Source organism: Urtica dioica, chromosome 8, assembly GCF_054948205.1.
Source record: "Urtica dioica subsp. dioica isolate 48M chromosome 8, U.dioica_male_clone48M_v1_H2, whole genome shotgun sequence".
NCBI lineage: Eukaryota > Viridiplantae > Streptophyta > Magnoliopsida > Rosales > Urticaceae > Urtica > Urtica dioica.
This window is the reverse complement of record NC_142763.1, coordinates 17353887-17369352: the sequence shown is the minus strand read 5'-3', so window position 1 is coordinate 17369352 and position 15466 is coordinate 17353887.

Below are 15466 nucleotides of genomic sequence, written 5' to 3'. Positions count from 1 at the left end.
GCGGTCACCTCAACATACCACCTCCTCATGAAATTCCCGACACCGAAGGGAGTAGGGGTGATGCGATGAAGCCAAGCCGACTCCAGGGCATGCCACGTCCAGGGATCCCGCATCAGGAAAGGCGACGCCATGGTGAGTGTCATATGTGAGGTCGGAGACGACCTCTCAGGCGAGATCGGCAAGGCGCAAACACTCGAGGACCTGGACCCGCGAGAAGAAGCCAACTCCAAGAAAGTAGAGGCGTCGAGCGACCTCGTACCTGTGATACTCGACAGCGCCAACCCCGAACATGTCGTCATGATCGGAGCACACCTGCCAGCCGAACTAAAAGATCGGCTCGGAGCGTTCCTCCAAGAACACAAAGACGTCTTTGCGTGGACACACGCAGACATGCCGGGGATCGACCCGGAGATTATCACCCACAGGCTCAACGTACTCCCTGGAGAGAAGGGAAAAATCCAAAAAAGAAGATCGTTCAACCTCGAAAGGTATCTCGCGATCAACAAGGAGGTCGAGAAGCTAATCACCGCTGGATTCGTCCGCGAGGCCAAGTTCCCTAGTTGGGTCTCTAATGTGGTCATGGTGAAAAAGTCGAACGGGAAGTGGCGAATCTGTATCGACTACACCGACCTCAACAAGGCTTGCCCGAAGGATTGCTTCCCCCTGCCGAGGATCGATCAGCTGGTCGATTCCACCGCAGGGCACGAACTCTTAAGTTTCATGGACGCCTACTCAGGATACAATCAGATCAGAATGTACGGACCGGACGAGTTGAAGACCACTTTCACCACCGATCGAGGCCTATTCTGTTACCAGGTGATGCCGTTCGGGCTGAAGAACGCCGGAGCCACTTATCAGCGCTTGGTAAACCAAATGTTCGCCAAGCAAATCGGGAAGACGATGGAGGTCTATGTCGACGACATGCTCGTCAAAAGCCTCGAGGCGCCTGACCACGTCAAAGACCTGGAGGAGACCTTCGCCCTTCTCCGAAAGTACAAGATGAAGTTGAACCCGAACAAGTGCGCGTTCGGTGTAGAGTCAGGGAAATTCCTGGGATTTATCGTCAACCAGCGAGGCATCGAAGCCAACCCCGAAAAAATACAGGCACTCCTGGACATGAGGTCCCCAACCAAGGCGAAGGAAGTCCAAAGCCTCACTGGACGCGTGGCTACGCTAAGTCGGTTCGTCTCCAAGGCCACCGACCGATGTCAGCCTTTCTTCCAAGCCATCAAAGGAGGAGCCGACTTTAAGTGGACCAACGAGTGCGAAACCGCATTCCAGGACTTGAAGACATACTTCGCCACGCCACCGCTCCTAGCGAAGCCCAAGGACGGCGATGCCCTCTACCTGTACCTCTCTGTGTCGACGAGGGCGGTCAGCGCTATCCTCGTCCGAGAAGAAGAGAAGATACAATGGCCCGTGTATTATGTAAGCAAGGCGCTCCTGGACGCTGAGACACGATACCCGGAGATAAAGAAGCTCTCCCTTGCTCTGACGATGTCCGCAAGAAAGCTTCGACCATATTTCCAAGCACACCAAGTCATAGTGAGGACCGGGTACCCAGTCAAGAAAGCTCTGCAGAAGGGCACCTCAACGAGAATGGCCGTCTGGTCCCAGGAGCTAGGAGAATACGGGGTGGAGTTCCAGCCAAGGATCGCGATTAAGGGACAGGCCGTCGCCGACTTCATCGCCGAATTCACTTACGATGTGAATCTATGCAAAGACGAGGAAGACAAGCGAGAAGAAGAAACCGCGGGGGACAAGGATCCGAAAAAGAAAAGGAAGGCCGCTCCCGATGGGCCGGTCTGGAACCTGCACGTGGACGGAGCATCCAATGTCCGCGGGTCAGGGGCATGAATCGTCTTCGTCAACCCGGACGGAGAAAAGCTCAAGTACTCCATCCACTTCCAATTCAAAGCCTCGAACAACGAGGCCGAATACAAAGCCCTCCTAGCCGGACTCGACATAGCCAGGAAGCTCGGGGCCGAAAACCTTAAGATCCACTACGACTCGCTCCTCATCGTCAACCAAGTCAAGGGAGAATACCAGGCGAAGGAGGAGAACATGGCGGCGTACCTGGAGGAAACCAAGCTCCGACTAGAGGCAATCTCCTGGTACGAGATCGTGCAGGTCCCCAGGGGTTCGAACGCTGAGGCCGACGCCTTGGCTAGGATGGCATCTGGCTGCGACAGCGAGGAGTTAGGCAAGGTACCTGTCGAGACCTTGAAGCTCCCGTCCATCACCAAGGAAGAAGTGAACCTGATCGAAGAAGAGCCCCAACCGAACTGGATGACACCGATCATCAAATACCTCCGCGATGGCGTCCTCCCCACCGACCAGGCTGAAGCTAAGAAGGTGAAGTATCACGCACACAAATATGTCTGGCGAGGATCCACACTCTATAAGAGATGGTATTCGCAGCCACTCCTCCGATGCCTGGACGACGCCGAAGCCGACTACGTCTTGAGGGAAATCCATGAAGGAATTTGCGGGAATCACTCCGCAGGTCAGTCCCTGACCTTGAAGGCGCTCAAGCAAGGCTACTTCTGGCCAACGATGAAGAAAGACGCGTTCAGTTGGGCGCAAAAATGCGACAAGTGCCAAAGATTCTCGCATATTCCGACACAGGCCCCGGCCCCATTGTGCCCGATCCTCGTGGCACGTCCATTCGCGAAGTGGGGGTGGACCTCATAGGCAAGCTCCCGATGGCGTCCGGCCAGCGAGTCTGGGCGATAGTCGCCATCGACTACTTCACGAAATGGGTGGAGGCGGAGCCTCTGGCCACAAACCGAAGCAAACACTACAAGCTTTATGTGGAAATTGATCATATGCCGCCACGGCATCCCCGCCTCGATTGTCACCGACAACGGCAGCCAGTTCGACAACGCGATGGTCCGAAGGATATGCGAGCAATTGAAGATCAGCAAGACCTTCTCCTCACCACGCCACCCACAGGCAAACGGCCAAGTTGAGGCCGTGAACAAGACAATCAAGGAGACTTTGAAGAAGAAGCTGGAAGAAAAGAAAGGCGCATGGGCCGACGAGCTCCCCCTTGTCCTTTGGGCTTACCGGACAACCACGCGGACCGCCACAGGCGAAACGCCTTTCTCCCTCACTTACGGGGTTGAAGTCGTCATCCCCGTTGAGATCGGAGCGCCGTCATTCCGAACAGAGACCTTCGACGAAGACAGCAACAACGAAGCCCTCCGAATGGAGCTCGACATGATCGAAGAAAGGAGAGCTGAAGCGTTCGCCCGCATGGCCGCGCAGAAGAGGATCGTTGAGAAGCATTACAACAGAAGGGTCAAAATCCGCCGTTGCGCCGAAGGAAGCCTCGGCCTGAGGGGGGTGTTCCAAAACACCCAGGTTCACGGAGCAGGGGTACTCGGGCCGAACTGGGAAGGGCCTTACCGAATTTGAAAGGTGATACACGACGGAACTTACCATCTCGACGAGATGGACGGCAAGGAAATTAGACACCCGTGGAACGCGGAGCATCTCCGCCAATACTACCAATAGGCCGTGGCGCCAAGGCACCTGAAGGTTAGCAAGCGACGAAACCTGAACAACAAATCAAGTCCTTTCAAATTTGTAGTTTTCCAAAAGCGACCACCGGCCCCAATGAACTTTGAATTTTTCAAAAGCAGGCCATTCGCCCAATTAATGAATGAAGTCGAAATTCGCGTTCAGTTTGCAATCTTTAGCTCCTAACTTTTCATACAATTTAAACAAAATTGCATAAAAACTGGGGGGTTAATAGAGTAAGACAAACACCAAGCACCACGGAAAACGCAACAAAAAAAAATATATGCATACATGTGAAAATGCAGGAATACATAGCAACCGCAGCATCGAGCCCCAAACGCACCTCAAAGCGTCCACGGAGTCCGAGATATGGGGTTTCGCAACGTTGAAACCCCGAGGATATCGCAAAGAACTCCGTGCGACCCGAGATGAGGGGACTTGCACCATCAAGTCCCCGACCGACCTTAAAGAGTCCACGGAGTCCGAGAAATGGGGTTTCGCAACGTTGAAACCCCGAACGTATCGCAAAGAACTCCGTGCGACCCGAGATGAGGGGACTTGCGCCATCAAGTCCCCGACCAACCTCAAAGCGTCCACGGAGTCCGAGAAATGGGGTTTCGCAATGTTGAAACCCCGAACGTATCGCAAAGAACTCCGTGCGACCTGAGATGAAGGGACTTGCGCCATCAAGTCCCCGACCAACCTCAAAGCGTCTACGGATCCGAGAAATGGGGTTTCGCAACGTCGAAACTCCGAACACATCTAAAAAAAATCCCGTACGACCCGAGATGAGGGGGCTTGCGCCACCAAGTCCCCGACCGACCTCAAAGCGTCCACAGAGTCCGAGAAATGGGGTTTCGTAACGTTAAAACCCCGAACGTATCGCAAAGAACTCCGTGCGACCCGAGATGAGGGGACTTGCGCCATCAAGTCCCCGACCGACCTCAAAGCGTCCACGGAGTCCGAGAAATGGGGTTTCGCAACGTTGAAACCCCGAACGTATCGCAAAGAACTCCGTGCGACCCAAGATGAGGGGACTTGCGCCATCAAGTCCCCGACCAACCTCAAAGCGTCTACGGATCCGAGAGATGGGGTTTCACAACGTTGAAACTCCGAACACATCTAAAAAAAATCACGTACGACCCGAGATGAGGGGACTTGCGCCATCAAGTCCCCGACCGACCTCAAAGTGTCCACGGGATCCGAGAAATGAGATTTCGCAACATTGAAACTCCGAACACACCTCAAAGAATCTTGTGAAGCCCAAGATAAGGGAACTCGCGCCATCGAGAACCCGACCCACCTCGAAGCCTGCTCAAGGCACAAGAAGGGAAAAGGCAGCAGGAGCCCCGCACAAGCTCAAAGCATTTCCATACGACAAACACGAAAAAGACGTTTGGACGAAGTGTCGAAGTCATTCCGGCTCGTCACGGACTGTGTGACGAGCTCGACTAGACGAGGAGACAAGCTCGACTAGACAACGTGACGAGCTCGACTAGACGAGGAGACAAGCTCGACTAGACGAGAGACGAGCTCGACTAGACAACGTGACGAGCTCGACTAGACGAGGAGACAAGCTCGACTAGACGAGAGACGAACTCGACTAGACAACGTGACGAGCTCGACTAGGCGAGGTGACGAGCTCGACTAGTTGGTGACGAGCGCGACTAGACGAGGAGACAAGCTCGACTAGACGAGAGACGAGCTCGACTGGACAACGTGACGAGCTCGACTAGACGAGGAGACAAGCTCGACTAGACAACGTGACGAACTCGACTAGGCGAGGTGACGAGCTCGACTAGCTGGTGCCGAGCTCGACTAGACGAGGAGACAAGCTCGACTAGACGAGAGACGAGCTCGACTGGACAACGTGACGAGCTCGACTAGACGAGGTGACGAGCTCGACTAGCTGGTGACGAGCTCGACTAGACGAGCGGACTAGAAGGACGCTCAAACAAGCTGCGCCACCAAAAGGAAAAAACCAACAAATGACAGTTTTCCCAAAAGCATACAAACACAGAAACTACGCAAAAAAGGGAAAATGCCCATTCGTCATAGTTATACCCGAAATCGAGGCCCGCAAAAAACACAACGGGTCTTGAGAGACGCACAACCGACCGCGCCATCAAAAAGAAAAATCCTGACGAATGGAAGTTTGCCCGAATTCACATACAAAAAGGGGCGATAAGGCCGTTAGTCCATCACAAAAAAAGGGGGAAAGAGACGAGTCACTATCATCTAAGGCGGAGAGTCTCTCCGCTCCCTCCGGAGGATTTTCCTTTCCCGATCCACTCCAGTATGCAACCAAGTCGCGGTGTGCCCAGTCGATAGCCGAACTAGCCCGCTCCGCCTGAATGGTCCCCAGTTCGATACGCAAACGCTGAAGCTCGGCTCTTTGCTCACATATCTTCATAGCATCATCCACAGCACCTTTCCTGAGCCCTGCAATCTCAGCCTCGAGGGCCTCCGCGCGACCATCGGCATCCACCTGTGCCAGACGACGGGCCTCGGTCTCGTGTCCTAATTTCCTCACCAACTCGCGAACATTTCGCTTAGTTGCAACAGAAGCCAGATAGCACTACAAAAAAAATAGGTATATAAAAGAGGTGAAAAGATGGTGAACAAAGAAAATATTGGGCCATGCACGTGGAGGAAAACCTGTCGGGCCTCGCGAGTCAGCAACTCAGCAAGGGCAATCGCGGTCATCCGATCCAACTTAGTCAACTCCGATGCATCAGTGGACTCGATACCACTAATGCCTTTACGGGCCAAAGGAGTCAGCGACCGAGAACCTGACAACTATGTCGGACGACGAGCGAAGAGGAGCTTTAAACTTCTTCCCAAAATTGGCACGCGAGGAAGCCACTAACGGAGCCTCATCTCGCGCTCTTTTTGAACTAGTAATCGCTACTTTTATGGTTGACATAGATGCTGTAGTAGCGCGAGGAGATAAGCCTACCCTTGAGGGCTGCGAAGGGAGCGATGCCTCCGAACCAAGAAGAGGAACCGGCAACGACCGCCCCGCAGAGAGTCCCGGCCCTGTAACACCTCGGGCCCCATAAGCCGCCATACCTGCGAGGGATCGTCGAGAGAATTAGAGTTTTTTCTCTTGTCAAATATGGAGATATGTATACATATGGGAACCAAATTGTGATAGCAATAATAAAAAATAAAAATAAAAACCCTATTACTATACCACCAGACTCTGCCGAGGACGGAAAAGAGCGCGAAAACAGCAATGGAACCTCGTCGGCCGAACGGTAAGGGAACCACCCAACCTCTTCCCACAGCTTGTCGTCAAGAAACAAGTTAGCCTCGCGATCACTAAGAGGTATCCCTTCAAGAAAAGAAGCAACCTCGGATCGCTAATCAGGGGGTTTTGGGCAATCAGCCGATGTACGAAAACCAAGGGGAATGTTTCCAAAATAGTCGACGTGCGTGTAAAAGAACTCATCGACCCACTCACGCCCCGTGCCGGGTAGTTTGTCGAGTATTTTTTTTGACGTATTGTTACGAAGAAAGAACGACCCTTTCGTTCTGTAATTCGGAATCACAGCACACAAACTTAGAAATTCACACACCGTCATTTCACAGTGCTTTTCCCGAAACCACATGATATAACAAGCCACGATGACCCAATAGCTCCTTGGATTTAGTTGACCGGGTGGCAGCTTGATCCTCTCGAGCAAATTGCATATGAAGGGGTGTGGAGGGAGCTTCAACCCATGCTTAAGACTCTCCACGTAGACGGTTGTATATCCCTCGGGTGGCTGGTCGGAATAATCATCGACGGAGGGAACAGTGATGGAGATTTCCGGCGGGATCTCGTACTTCTCACGGAGGAACCTAACTCTATCTTCCGTTGTCAAGCTCACGGCATCGATGCCAGCAAAATCCCCGCATCTCGACCGCCTCGACCAAGACCGCGGCCGTTTTGGGGGCTCAACTATAAACGAGTTGCACCGATAAGACTCGACATCTCCCTCAGAGCATTCTGCCATAACAACCTTATCACCATCATCATCAATATCAACCCCAAGAGACGGAAAACTCACCTCGCCGCTCGCCGAGGAGTTGGCACCGAGGCCTTCATCGTCGCGTCCTGGGATGTGACGTGCCGAAGTCTCACCTCCGACCAAATGACCAAACGCCTCGAGCAACAACGACATCTTCTTCCCGTTTTTTGGGGAGCTACAACGATGCTCGCTTGCTGGAGCCTCTACGCCCTCTACGGCAAACGACGAGCAGGCATTCGGAAGAACGTCTACGTTGCCCTCCCCTGATGTCAACGAAGGCCCGCCGATGACAGAGCCTCGGTCCAGACCGACCTCGCCGCCCATCGACGCCGGAAGAAACCCACCCCTTGATGCTCCGAAGTCCGCCGGCAGCGACGGGGACCCGTTTGTGAAGAAAAGCGGCGTCGAAGTCAAGGGAGTATCACTTTCCAAACTCCGGAGAACACCCGGTGTGACACCATCTTCATTCGCTGGACCTACCTCGCAGCCTCTCACGGCCAGCGGGGACCGAGACGACTCGCCATGGGCCGCTGATCGAACGACATTACCTCTCCCATCGAAACACAGACCCGACACACGCGGAACCGGCCTCCGTCCGAGGACCACATCAAGAAAGGCATCGAGGTCGCCATCACCGAAACCATTAGGCGAATTTGTGGAACCCATACCTTCGCCAAAAGCGCATGGAAAGTCATCAAACACCCACGACTCACCAAAATCGAAAGTGTCAAAAGCTCTAGAACAATCGGGTGGGACCACTAGGTCGTTGGGACCACGGGGCGAATTAGGCCCACCATTGATCAGATTATTAAGAGTCATCACAGTATTTTGGAAGAAAAGCCAGAAAGATTCAAGGAAGGGGACAAGAGGGTCGAGAGACGGAGTGAAAAAGAAAGAAATGGCAAAGTGAGAAGTAAAGAATATATATAATCACCAAAGAAGAAACCAACCTCAAGAAGGAAGCCAGAAAATCCAAGGAGATTTGCTGATCTCAACTCTGCTACGCTCCTGTGATGGCAGCTCAATCCCCGGATACATCTCAGTTTTTAAAGAAAGAGAGCATGGGGTAGGTGTTAAAGTAAAAAAAAAACAAATGAGTAAACCAATCTATGCACAGAGTATAGGAAATAATAATAATAATAATAATAATAAATGATAAATAGGATAATGGGCATATACCTATACACGGAGTAATGATGATATAAAAACTGGCTACCTATAGTACATCAAAATACATATATAAGTCTATGCCTAAAAAGAAACCTACGCAACTTGCAAATGTGTGGGTACTTGTGCATGTATTTTTCAAAAGTTATAACCGGATTAGTCACCTTTCCTAAAAAGATAATAAAGATATTATACACATACAATATTATAAATAATAAATCAATAAAGAAGAGGATGAGAAGCAAAGTTTCCCACACGACAAGTCGCACGCGAAACTGGGGGGTTAATGTTATGCCGTCTTTTTCTTATGGTAAAAACGACTCCTCAATTGCAAAAACGACGTTACAATATAGAAGGACAATTTAGTCAAATGCTAAAAATACGCATGACTAAAACAAGCGACAAGCGAATTTTCAACAAGCGACAAGCAAATTTTCAACAAGCGACAAGCGACAAGCGAATTTTCAACAAGCGACAAGTGACAAGCAAATTTTCAACAAGCGGCATGTTTTCCCTATAAATAGCTCACTCACACAAATCAAAAGGGACAGAGAATCCTTTGAACTCAAAATTCTCTCAACCCCAAAATTCTCTCAACCCCAGAATTCTCTCAGCCAAATACTCTCCCAACTTCAAAATTATCCCGGATCATAAACAAAAACCGAGAGCCACCTCTCGGCGGGAGGAAAAAAAACAAAAATCCAAGAATCCATTCACATAGCAAACACACTTGCCCTGAACTACGTCATGACCTGATCCCGCAAAGCGGGTGCGTAGGCAGCTCACGAAGAGCACGGTCACACCCCCCAGGATCGACCTCCAGCCAGGTTCGACCTCCAGGCGAGCTCGACCCCCCAGGCGAGCTCAACCTCCAGGCAGGCCCGACCTCCAGCCAGGGTCGACCTCCAGGCGAGCTCGACCCCTCAGGCGAGCTCAACCCCCAGGCAGGCTCGACCTCCAGCCAGGGTCGACCTCCAGGCGAGCTCGACCCCCCAGGCGAGCTCAACCCCCAGGCAGGCTCGACCTCCAGCCAGGGTCGACCTCCAGGCGAGCTCGACCCCCCAGGCGAGCTCAACCTCCAGGCAGGCCCGACCTCCAGCCAGGGTCGACCTCCAGGCGAGCTCGACCTCTAGGCGAGCTCGACCCCCCAGGCGAGCTCAACCTCCAGGCAGGCTCGACCTCCAGCTGTTGGAATCGATCTAGGGTTTGAGAAAAAGTTTAACGCTTCGTTAAGCGGCGGAATTTTAAAAATTTTCTTTTTAAGTAAAACTAGTTTTTACTAACCTAGACAAGAGCATATGCATGTAAATAAAAACTAATATGAGCTATAAAAGTTACTAACCTTTTGATGCTTGAACGTTGATGAGCCTTTGGAAGGTTGGCAACGTTCGTCTCCCCTCGCAGCACGTATCTCTTTTCTTTCCTCGGGAACTCGAGCAACCACGAAAGTTTCTATCACTAAATCACTCGAAAAGAAGGAATTAGTGAGTGGGCACTTTTAAACACTACGACTTGAGAACGAGTCTCGAAGTCGCAGAGCTAAAGACTAGGTCGAGTGAGGACCTAGGTGCCAAGACAAGAGAAAACCGAAAATAAACTAGAGAGAGAGAGAAGAGGACTTCGGCCAAGTTCTAGAGAGAGAGTCTCTCAAATCTCTTAAACTTGGATGAATGAATTGTGAGGAAATGGGGCTCCTATTTATAGGAGAGGTCTCACCTTCAATAAGGTAGTTTCCTCTTCTATAGAATATCACATATTCATGAGCAAAAATCCTTCATTTCCCATTTCATGTTGGGCGCCCAAGGCTGCCTCCTAGAGGCTAGGATTTGTTTCCTTTTTTGTTCCTTGGCTTTCCCTTTTCTCACTTGGCCGAATTTCCTACAAGCATGTGTGGGAAATTTGTTTCCTCTTTTTCTTTTGGCAAGTATCTAAATACATTTATGCACAAAATAAACTCTCTTTCCTTGGGTATTATGGGCGCCCATTTCACTTCTAGAAGGAGCTTCTAGAAGCTTCTTCATTTATTCATGAGAACATGAAAAAGGCCCATTAAGAGTTTTCAATAAAATTCTTATGAAATGAAATTAATTCACAAGGCCCAATTAATCATATTATGGCCGAGTGACATTAAGTCATCAAATGAACTTGTCAAAATTTATTGACATCCATTTCATCCTTATGTCTCAAAAGACAAAAATACCCTTTTAACTATTTTCGTTCTTGTTTTGGCTTAGCTTCCAGTTTAACTATTCCTATCGATGTGATTCGTGACAGTGACCTCATGGACCCAAATGAACAAAGCTTTAGCTAAACACTTGGACTCAAAAGTTCACAAACCTTTTCCAAGTTTAGCTTAATGCCAACTGACTCCACTAAAGAGCTGACACTGAAAATCTCTCGGTTCAAATGAATTTATTTTCTACTCAAGAATTCGACCTAATTATGATGAGCGGATCCACTGAATATTATCTATGTTTACCCTTCATGAATGTCATCAGCTAGTCGGGATTTACTAAATTACCATTTTACCCTTCTAGCTGTTATTTCCTCAACTCCTTTGTCGCTTGTGAATAAGTTAGAAACAATGTATTGACGAGGAGCTAACAAGTCACATTGTTTCATCCAAAAGAGTCAAGACTCAATTTGGACACTGGCCAGTTCATTTATTCACACTCCAAGGAACAAAGCATGAGGTGACATACATTGCATTTCAGCAATCTTGTACATGAATTCCATATCTATGAGAACTTCACAAAGTTACTCATGACAGACTCACAACTTAGTACTTCACCAATAGGCCTTGTTCGGAATCACATAGTGAGTCCGAACTTTGACTTTCTCAAATGAGAATACTAAGGTGTGAAATGGCATGTCTCATTTCAGGATTAAGGTAAGCATGATGCAATTCATACATAGTGACTTCGAGACATAAGAGGTTAAATGGTTTGTTCTTATCTTGTCTCTAGAAGTGCACTGGTCAATTCAGTACCTTCGGAAGATACCTAGAAGAACTATAGAGTTCCTAACTCTCAATGCCTCATAACCAGACATCATAGATTCTTCTAACAATCATACTGAGGTCAATAGTCCTTTGACCCTAAGATTGCGAATATATCGTTTTAAGCAAACTACGAAGAGTTTGTTCATGCAAATCTACATTTGTCTCTTCGTAAGTTGTTAAGTTTGTTTATGGACTAAAAGACTATGGTTTTATCATAAAGCTTCAGACAAGGAAGATTGAATGAACGTTTCAACTTTATTAATGAATGAATAGGCAATTACAAGCAAGAGTCTTTATGAGACTTTATTACATCAAATGTTCAAAATAAAGACTACAACTCTTCTTGTGGGCACCATTGACAACAAACTCCCACTTGACTCAAAGAAGGTGTGTGTAGTCCTTCATGCCTAATCCCTCACGATGTTGGTCGAAGACCTTGTTCGCTAGGGCCTTGGTGAATGGATCTGCGAGGTTGTCCACCGTTGAGATCTTCTTCACTTCCACGTCTCCGCGCTGCACGATCTCTCGAATCAAATGGTATTTCCTCTCAATATGCTTAGAGCGCTTATGGCTTCTAGGTTCCTTTGAGTTAGCGACAGCCCCACTATTATCACAATAAAGGGTCATGGGCTCGTCGACGTTTGGAACAACTTCCAAATACTTAAGGAACTTTCTAAGCCATACAGCCTCTTTGGATGCTTCACAAGCAGCCACATATTCTGCTTCCATTGTGGAGTCAGCAATGCAAGATTGCTTAATACTTCTCCACACAACAGCTCCACCATTAAGGATGAACACAGATCCCGAAGTGGATTTCCTGGAATCCTTATCCGCTTGAAAATCGGAGTCGGTATATCCCGTCATAGTCAGGTCAGTACCTGAGTATGTAAGCATCAAGTTCCTAGTTCTTCGAAGATACTTAAGAACATGCTTAACAGCAATCCAGTGCTCGGGTCCAGGGTTGGATTGGAAACGACTAACTACGCCAACGGCGAAACATATATCAGGTCGGGTGCAAAGCATAGCATACATGAGGCTTCCTACGGCAGAGGCGTAAGGAATTTTCCTCATGTCTTCAATCTCTTGTGCAGTCTTGGGAGACTGGTCCTTAGAGAGTGAAACTCCATGCCTAAAGGGTGTTTGACCCCTCTTGCAGTCTTGCATCGAGAAGCGATCCATCACCTTATCAATATAAGATGCTTGAGAGAGCGACAGGGTCCGGTTTTTCCTATCTCGAAAGATTTGGATTCCCAGAATGTACGCGGCTTCTCCTAGATCCTTCATATCGAATTGCTTTGCTAGCCAGACCTTAACCTCAGATAACTTACCCACGTCATTACCAATGAGTAGTATATCATCGACATATAGTACCAGAAACACAACTTTGCCTTCGTGTATTAACTTGTAAACACAAGGCTCATCTATTGACTGTTCAAAGCCGAAGCTCTTTACAGTTTCATCGAATCTAATATTCCATGACCTAGATGCTTGCTTTAGTCCATAAATGGATTTAAGCAACTCACAAACCTTGGTCTCTTGACCTTTATCCACGAAACCGTCTGGTTGAGCCATGTAAATGCGCTCGTCAAGATTGCCATTCAGAAAGGCTGTCTTGACATCCATTTGCCAGATCTCATAGTCGAGAGCTGCAGCTATGGATAGGAGTATGCGGATGGATTTAAGCATCGCGACTGGCGAGAAGGTTTCTTCATAGTCAATCCCTTCTTGTTGGGTATAACCCTTTGCCACAAGTCGTGCTTTGAACGTCTCAACGTTCCCATCAGGACCCCTTTTCTTCTTGTATATCCACTTACACCCTACGGGTTTAATCCCTTCAGGAAGGTCTACAAGTTTCCAGACTTTGTTGACATACATCGAGTGCATCTCAACTTTCATGGCGTCAAGCCAAAGGTTTGATTCAGAACAAGCCATTGCTTGGCTATAGGAAACAGGATCATCCATGTAGGAGACGGCTACAAGAGAGTCTCCATAAGACATGTACCTGTCAGGCTTTTGAGTAGCCCTCCCACTACGTCTAAGTACTACTTGACGAGATTCTGACGAGTTAGGTTGTGTTTCAGTTGGGGTAAGAACAGTTCTTACAGATGAGGTAGAAGCTTCCTCACCCAACTTTTCTTCAAGCACAATTTTGCTTCTAGGTTTCGCATCCTTCATAAAGTCCTCCTCGAGGAAACGAGCATTCGTGCTAACGAAAGTCTTATCGTCCTCGGGACTATAGAAAGTAAAACCTTTGGTTTCCTTCGGATATCCTACAAACAGGCACAATTCTGACCTACTAGCCAACTTGCTAGTCTTTTGCCTTAGCACGTGTGCAGGGCAACCCCAAATTCGGATGCGGCCAAGATTCACTTTACGGCCAGTCCATCGTTCATAAGGAGTACCAGGAACCGTTTTGGACGGAACTTGGTTCAGAATATAAGCGGCTGTTTCGAGGGCATATCCCCAAAAGGAAAGCGGGAGTGATGAGTAACTCATCATTGATCTAACCATCTCCATAAGAGTTCGGTTTATTCTCTCTGACACTCCGTTTTGTTGAGGTGTGCCAGGCGCGGTAAGCTGAGAAGCGATACCTTCTTCTTTAAGAAAGTCATCGAACTCTCCAGACATATACTCACCACCTCGATCAGATCGAAGGGTTTTGATCACTTTGCCAGTTTGCTTTTCCACTAAAGCCCTAAAGACCTTAAATACGTTAAAGGTCTCGGATTTGTGTTTAAGCAAATAGACAAACCCATATCTTGAGTAATTATCAGTGAAGGTAACGAAGTATTCGTATCCTCCACGTGCCTGTTGGTTGAGCGGACCACATACATCAGAATGTATTAGTTCCAGCAACTCAGTGGCTCTTCGACCCTTATCGGAGAAAGGTCGCTTAGTCATTTTTCCTTCTACGCAGGATTCACAAGTAGGTAGTGAACCTATTGCAGAGGCTTGGAGTGGACCATCCCTCACAAGTCTCTTAATCCTATCTAGACTGATATGACCAAGTCTTAAGTGCCAGAGGTATGTTGATTTTGTTAGATCGGAGGATTCAGAAAGTTTGATCCTCTTTGGCTCCCTAATTAGATCGTTATCTATTTCGGTGTCTAAAAGAGAAGGTTGAGTGGGATAGATGTAAAAAAGACCATTCTTCATACATGCATCAGTGACGAAAGAATTAGAAAAAGAAATACGAATTCCATTCTTTATAAACTTTAAATAATAATCTTGCTCGAAAAGTTGAGCAACAGATACTAGGTTTTTCCCAAAGGAAGGAACATAATAAACATTATTCAAATTTAAAGTTCGATCTTCAAAAGATAGCGTCACGGATCCCACAGCCTTCGCAGACACCACGCTCTCATCACCCCACTTGAAGCAGAAGTCGCCATCCTCTAAGCTTTTGCTTTTCCTAAAACCAGTCAAGGAGCAGCAAATATGGTTAGTAGCAGCGGAGTCAATAATCCACGATGATACATTATCAGCTACTAAACAGGCTTCAGTAACAAGTACAATACCTTTAGCTTTGGTTTTGAGGTAGGCGGGACAGTTCCTACGCCAGTGACCAGGCTCGTTGCAGTGGTGGCACTTGTCTTTAGACTTGTCCACCTTCGGAGCCTTTTGCGCCTTCTTCTTCGCTTGAACCTTAGGTTGGTTCTTCTTCTCGGCGTTGCGAGGTCTCTTCTTAGATCCAGAGGTGGAGGCAGTAGCATGTACTTCTCCTTGAGCCCTCTTTTTCTTAGTGAGTGCCTCAGCG